This window comes from Benincasa hispida, chromosome 12 (assembly GCF_009727055.1).
Source record: "Benincasa hispida cultivar B227 chromosome 12, ASM972705v1, whole genome shotgun sequence".
Taxonomy (NCBI): Eukaryota; Viridiplantae; Streptophyta; class Magnoliopsida; order Cucurbitales; family Cucurbitaceae; genus Benincasa; species Benincasa hispida.
In genome coordinates this window covers 73,397,210-73,404,845 of record NC_052360.1, presented here as the reverse complement: position 1 = coordinate 73,404,845, position 7,636 = coordinate 73,397,210, and the positions used below count along the sequence as shown (strand labels likewise).

Genomic DNA, 7,636 nt, shown 5'->3' with positions numbered 1-7,636 from the left:
TCTCAAACTGATGGGCAGACAGAAGTTACCAACAGAACATTGGAAAATCTTATACGTTGTCTAAGTAACTCAAAACCGAAACAATGGGATTTATCCCTTGCCCAAATAGAGTTTGCCTTTAATAATATGAAGAATAGATCAACAGGAAGATGCCCCTTTGAAGTTGTATACACTAGAACTCCAAGACTAACTTTTGACCTTGCTAACTTGCCTTTTGTAGTGGATGTTAGCATTGAGGCTAAAAGTATGGCTGAAAGAATTCAAAAGCTTCATCAAGAAGTCCATGATCATTTGGAGAAAACTACATTGTCTTACAAAGAAGCTAGAGACAAGTCTAGAAGAGAAGTTAATTTTGAGGTAGGAGACCTAGTAATGATCCACCTACGCAAAGCTCGATTTCCTACTGGTACGTACAACAAATTGAAAGATAGAAAACTTGGACCATTTCAAGTATCAGAGAAATATGGCACCAATGCATACCGCATTGAATTACCAACAGATTTGCACATTAATCCAATATTCAACGTGGCTGACTTGAAGCCTTATTTTGCTCTGGACAGCTTCCATTTAGCATCCTAATTGCCTCGCGGACGAGTCCAATCTTGAGGGGTGGATTTGATGTAACTGGAAGACTTACTTCTTTAATTAGCTATAGTTAGTTTGTTAGTTTTGACTTTAACTATAGTTAGTTTGTTAGGATTTGAGTTTTGACTTTAACTATAGTTAGTTTGTTAGGATTTGATGTAACTAGAAGGTTTACTTCTTTAATTAACTATAGTTAATTTGTTAGTTTTGAACAAACTTGTAATCTTTTCCTATAAATAAAGTCTCTTTCCTCATTTTGAGAAGAGATTCATTGATTCAAAATATTAGATGTTTGGTTTCACACCAATGAAGTTCGTCAATTAATGTGCAAACATGGTTGAAGTTGGTAGAGTTTAATTATTTAATACCAACTTGTAAAATTATCAACTCATATCAATACCCAAATACCTTTGAGGCACTAAATTTAGTTATGAAGTTTATAGTTAATATATTAAAGTTTGGAAGATTGTAAAGTTGTAAGATGAAGTTAAATAGAGAATGAGAGAAGATAAAATTTCTCAATAGTGAATTTCAATAGTATTTACAAACTCCTAAAACCTGCTCTCTGTGCAACTAGATTCACGCGATTAAATTTCTCATACCAACTGCCACCATTGTTCTTCTCTTTCCCCTCACGTACGATCTGCTCTCTGTGCAACTAGATTCACGCGATTACCATAAACGCCGGCGAGCTTCCAGCACGAGCGCTGGCGGGAGGAGTCACATTGTACTCTCGTCGTGTGTCGGCGCGAAGCCCTCCACGAACCCGATCTCTATTCCACAAGTGATCGAACTCCAAAACTACCTTGAACGTTCTTAGATTTGAAAACTCACACTAGTCTGAACTCAGATCAGTAGTAACGATCCTTTTGGGACTTAAATTAGCGCGTAACCAATCTGTAAATCTCATCAATCTGGTCTTTTAGGGCCTATTAACTTGAGGTTAGCATAATTACTTTCTGATATTCTGTTTCTGATTATTTTAGGATTTTTGGTTCAACAACTGGGGTTTCTCACTTGTGGATGTTTTGTATATTTGATGCTTGATTTGAGTATATGTTTATTGTAAGTGCTCCCTTATTTTAGTGCTTATATGTTGTTTGTTTGGTTGCTTATGCTTTACAGTTTACTTGCTTACACTCTTGTTATTTATGTAATTGATGTACATAATTACTCTTTGACTAATTATAAACATGTGGAATTGTTGAAATAACCTGTTGAAGTTGCTGATGAGATTATGTATGATTGATATGCATGGTGATGAGGGCGCTATGGATGTTCCAACCTAGTTGAGATATCCGGGTGTGGCTGCTGACCCTTGCTTTCTAAGTGCTCTACAGATTTTATGTCTCATGTAATTTGAGTAATAGTCTCTTTTCATTTCATGAAAAGTCTCTTTTCCGTTTCAAAGAGAAAAGAAAAATAAGAGTTGTTATGTATGTATTGGATTTACTTGTGTATTTATTTATGGGTTTTTTATATTGAATTTTGGTTATGGACTAATGTGTTAGATGCACGATTATGTTAGATGCAGATGCAGGTAATTTTGGCTCTCTGCTTTAGAATGAATTGGTTTCTCATCTCTTATATATATAAGAAAGATTATATTAGATGCATGGCCCTGGGTACAAAGGTGTTAGGAAAACAATTAACTGTTGTGTTCGATTAGACAGTTAAATCCAAGGTATTGATAATGATATTTTTTTTAGAATTTATTTGAAAAGTGTGAAATGCTTATAAGTTAATTTAAATATTCTTTTTTTTTTTATTTTAATAACTTTTTCATAAATATCTATCTACATTGATATATATTCTCATTGACATTTCCATATAATTGAGACCTCGATGTTTTCATTGATATCAACGTTTAAAACCTTGGTCTTGGTTATCAATGTCTTTAGTTATTCTGTTGTCATGAAGTTGTTAACTGTGTTTAACACCTTCTTTAGTATACTTGTATGCAACAGTTGGCTCTCCATGAAGGCCGATGCTTTTGAACACTTCATTAATAAGATTTCCTTCAGTTTGTTGTGTTGAAATTCTTCTAGTCCCTCTAAGAATTTGGCATGGTATAACATAAAAGATTCTGGAAATTGAGAACGGCAGGCACTGTCTCTACAACTAAAAAGGATCTTCTTCACAATCTTAGTCTTCTGCAAGTAGTCCAGGAAATTAGATCAAAACTATCACGCTTTTGGAGTATAACTAACTGAAGGAAATCTTATTAATGTGCCTTGAGGTTCGAAGATGCTGGTTGCCTTGACATTTGACTAATTAAATTTAGCCTCCTAAACACTAGTGGGGTTGCTGCTTAGTTTACATGGCTTGAACTCATGACTCTAAATTTAGTTTGTGGCTTGTTTCCTTATGAGTGGAACTAACCATAAAATTATTGATGTTTTGGATTCTTTAAGCCCCATTTGATGATGGTTTCCTTTTAGTTTTCTGTTTTCGAAAATTATGTTTATTTCCTCTCAATTTCTTATTGAGATTTTCACCTTAGTCAAATTTCAAAATTAAAAACAAGTTTTCAAAATATATATATATTTTTTTAAGTTTTCATAATTTAGCTTGAAAACATTTTAATATAGTAAAAACAAAGAGACGTGTAAGAAATTTTTTTATGCTTATTTTTTTAATTTTCTTTTTTAAAAAACCATATAATTATCAAACTGGGGATTAATTTTGACAACTTTTTATTTTTGTGCTTTTGTTGACTACTGTTGTCAAATTTGTAATTTTTCTTGTCTGGTTTATTATGCTTCAGCTTAGAAAATTGTGTGCAGATAATGTGTTCAAGTTATTATACCGTAAAACAAAGAGTTTAGGCTGGGCATAAATAAAGCATATTGTATTGTGGCGGTTGATCTTTTTTAACTTCATAAGGCTTCAGAGCTTGATTATTGTTTTTGAGAGTATATATTGGAGGCTATAGTTCTTCAGTAATCAAAGGTCCAATCCTGGTCATATCCTCCATATCTCTTCTTCCTAAATCTATGTCTTGGTTAAAAGAAACAATATGTGTTTTACCTCGTTGGGATACATGACATTTAGTCTCTGTGTATCGCATGTTTATGCTTCATAGTTTTTAGATGATTTTGCTTTTTGTCTGATCCTTACGTTGCAGAACAGAAAATAGAAGGTCAATGTTATCATTAATGTTAGGTTTTAACAATCCATATTTTATGGTTTTTGCGTTAATGTTAGATCTCTGTGTTTTTTGTTTTTTTTTTTTTTTTTTTTGTTGTTGTTGTTGTTCTTTAAATATGCATGATCAGATTGATTGGTGCAATGGGAAGGAAGAAGACAGAAGAAAGTGGTGGAAATTCCAAAGTCAAGCCTGGTAAAGATGTTTCTGGGAAGAGAGAGAAGCTTTCAGTGTCAGCAATGCTTGCAAGTATGGATCAGAAACCAGATAAACCGAGAAAGGATCTTCGTCTTTGAGCAGTGGTGCTAAGCCTCGAGCAAAAGCTCCAAAAAAAGTTTCATCTTACACCGATGGGCATTGATCTCCCTCCCTCAGATGATGAGGAAGAAGAAATTGTTTCTGACGAGGAGCAACAGAGTATCAGTTCCCAGAAACTGCTACCCTGGCAGGACAGGGCTGAGGTGAAGCCTCTGGAGGTTGCCGTAAGTGACAAAGAGTTAAAAAAAACGAGAGAGAAAAGATATGTTTGCTGCCCATGCTGCCGAACAGGCCAGACAAGAAGCTCTAAAAGATGACCATGATGCTTTCACTGTTGTAATTGGTAGCCGAGCCTCAATTCTTGATGGTAATGATGAAGCTGATGCAAATGTTAAAGACATAACAATTGAGAATTTCTCTGTTTCAGCCAGAGGGAAAGAGCTTTTAAAAAATGCATCAGTGAAGATATCTCATGGGAAGAGGTATGGTTTAGTTGGCCCCAACGGGATGGGAAAGTCTACATTATTAAAGCTACTTGCTTGGAGGAAGATACCGGTTCCTAAAAATATTGATGTTCTCTTGGTTGAACAAGAAGTGGTTGGTGATGGTAGAACTGCGCTTCAAGCAGTTGTTTCTGCGAACACACGATCGAGATTTCCTCAACACTGTCTGCAACGAGATTATTCATCTTCATGACTTGAAGCTTCCTTTCTATCGTGGAAATTTTGATGATTTCGAAAGTCGGTACGAGCAACGTCAGAAAGAAATGAACAAAAAGTTTGAGATATATGATAAGCAGGTGAAAGCCGCTAAGAGGTCTGGAAGCAGAGCTCAACAAGAGAAAGTGAAAGACCGAGCAAAGTTTGCTGCTGCTAAGGAAGCCTCAAAGAACAAGTCCAAGGGAAAGGTTGATGAGGATGATCCCTTGCCCGAGGCCCCCAGAAAATGGAGAGATTACAGTGTTGAATTCCACTTCCCTGAACCCACGGAGCTCACCCCACCATTATTACAGTTGATGGAAGTCAGTTTTAGTTATCCAAATAGGGAAGATTTTAGACTTTCTGATGTTGATGTGGGTATCGACATGGGAACGCGTGTTGCTATTGTCGGGCCGAATGGAGTGGGAAAATCTACTCTTTTGAATCTGCTAGCAGGTGATCTGCTACCAACAGAAGGTGAAGTTCGTAGGAGTCAGAAGTTAAGGATTGGAAGGTATTCACAACATTTTGTAGACCTTCTGACAATGGATGAAACACCAGTTCAGTATCTTCTTCGTCTTCATCCTGATCAAGACGGCCTAAGCAAACAGGAAGCTGTTCGTGCTAAGTTGGGCAAATTTGGACTCCCTAGCCACAATCACCTCACACCAATTGCTAAATTATCTGGGGGCCAAAAGGCCAGAGTTGTTTTTACCTCAATTTCCATGTCAAAACCTCACATATTACTGCTTGATGAACCTACGAATCACTTGGATATGCAAAGTATTGATGCACTTGCAGATGCCTTAGATGAGTTCAGTGGTGGAGTTGTTTTGGTTAGCCATGATTCACGACTCATATACGTGTGTACGAGGATGAAGAAAAAAGTGAAATTTGGGTCGTTGAAAATGGTACTGTAGACTCATTCCCTGGAACTTTTGAGGAATACAAGGAAGAACTGCGAAAGGAGATTAAAGCTGAGGTTGATGATTAGAAGATCTGTAGCAATCTCAAAGGAAGGTGTCAAATTTTCAAGTACCACCTTCTACTTAATCCTTTTTTGGTTTCTGAGGTTTATTTTTATTACTTTTAATTCGGGTATGTACAATTAGAGAGAGAATTTTTCATGAGTTCTGCTTGTTTTACTGTAACATATTCTACTGAAAAACTTCATAATAATATAAGTTTTTGTTCCCTTTTGTATTTTTACTGGTTCCTTTTGTGTTCAAGGTATAAAGACATGTTTGGTAGTGATTTTGGTCAAATCATTTTTATCTAATTTAGGATATGTTTGGATTGACAATAGAAAAAAATGTTTTTCAAAAAAGTCATTTTTTTATTTAAACTATGTTGATAAAAACTGTTTAAAATAAACTTTGAAAGTGTTTCAAAAGTTATTTTGAATAGTTTTCAAATAATTTATATCTTGTTTGATAAACATTTTGATTTTGGTTTTTGGTTTTTGAAAATTAAGCATATTTTCTTCTCATTTCTTACAATGATTTGCATATTTATTAAGTATAATGGTTGAATTCTTAGGCACATTTCGAAAAAAAAATAAGTTTTTAAAAACTACTTTTTTTAGTTTTTCAAATTTTGGCTTGTTTTTTAAACCATTGGTAAATGATAACAAAGAAAGAAATTGAGAGGTGGAAGTAGTGTCTATAGGTATAATTTTCAAAAACAAAAAATAGAAAATCAAATGGTTATTAAACGGGGCTTTAATTTTTTTTTCAAAATGATTTATTTTCAAAATTAAAATGAAACAAACTCTTAATATCACACGGAAACACCACAATGGCTAACTAAAAGAATGATGTGGAAAAAAAAAAAAAAAAACTAAGTCCGGGTGATCATTTTTAAATTTTACTATGGTGGATGTTTAAGTTTGATGAAAATGAACCCATGTTTTCGTTCTATTTCTTTTATTATTTTTATATTATTATTTGCTATAGCCACGTGATAACTGGCAGAAATGCCCGTTATTATAAGCTTTTTATTTAGAATCATGAGGGCTAATAAGTAGAAAACGCGGTGATAATACTTAGAATTTACGAAAAATTGAGTTTTGCATCAATTAGCACCTAAATCCTCACTGACCCCAATATTATGTGTTACACGCATGCGTTTGAAATAAGCAATCACAGACAAACGCATGCGCTGAAGCTAGACGATCGCAAAGACAAACGCATGCGCTGAAAGTTGGATCGTATGCATCCAATGCATGGAAGTTGCAGTGATCATATGTGTCCATTGCATGGAAGTTGCGACGATCGTATGCGTCCAACACATGGAAGTTGTGATGATCAAGCAAATGCGGTGATCAATTGAAAATTGTGGCCATGGAGTGATGACCATAATAGAAGGACGATCGTAAGATGGGTAGAACGTGTTAATGCTTCAGCTGAATCAAGCTCGGACGCATACCTTGGGAGTATCAACAAGATAAGGCGATATGACATTGCCCATACCGCAACAAAAGCAGCAGTGAGCCATACCGTCATCATTATAGCTGTCTGCGTCCAAACTCTATAAATAGCCCTTGGGACCTTCATTTTAAGACATCCATCTCTGCCTCAAGGCAGAGGTTTGTGATCACAGATGAGAGCTTGAAAGAGATATTCAGTGAGAATTCTTCATCTCCACAACCCAGACCGAGTGATGATTGAAGCATTCGCCGAAGATAGAGCTCGAGAGAGACATCTCCACTACTCAACAATGGCACCACCGGCAGCCTTGACGCAGAGCCCTTCCTTTCTCTTCTAATCTCTGTGTTGTATTACATTTTAGCTTAAGTTATTAAGATATTTTGTGATCAATGCAAATCTTAACTCCTTCATTGCCGTCTTCTTCATCATCTTCATCTCTATCATAGTTTATCTTCAGCATTTATTTATCAAAGACATTCGCATGTTTAATCGTGTAGCCTAGAGATAGGACGCATGAA

The 7,636-nt window shown here is 35.4% G+C and overlaps 1 pseudogene; it reads left to right on the top strand.

Moving 5' to 3' along the window:
• The first annotated feature begins 1,130 nt into the window (after positions 1–1,130).
• On the top strand, positions 1,131–5,892 carry LOC120067297 (annotated as a pseudogene).
• The last annotated feature ends 1,744 nt before the right edge of the window (positions 5,893–7,636 follow it).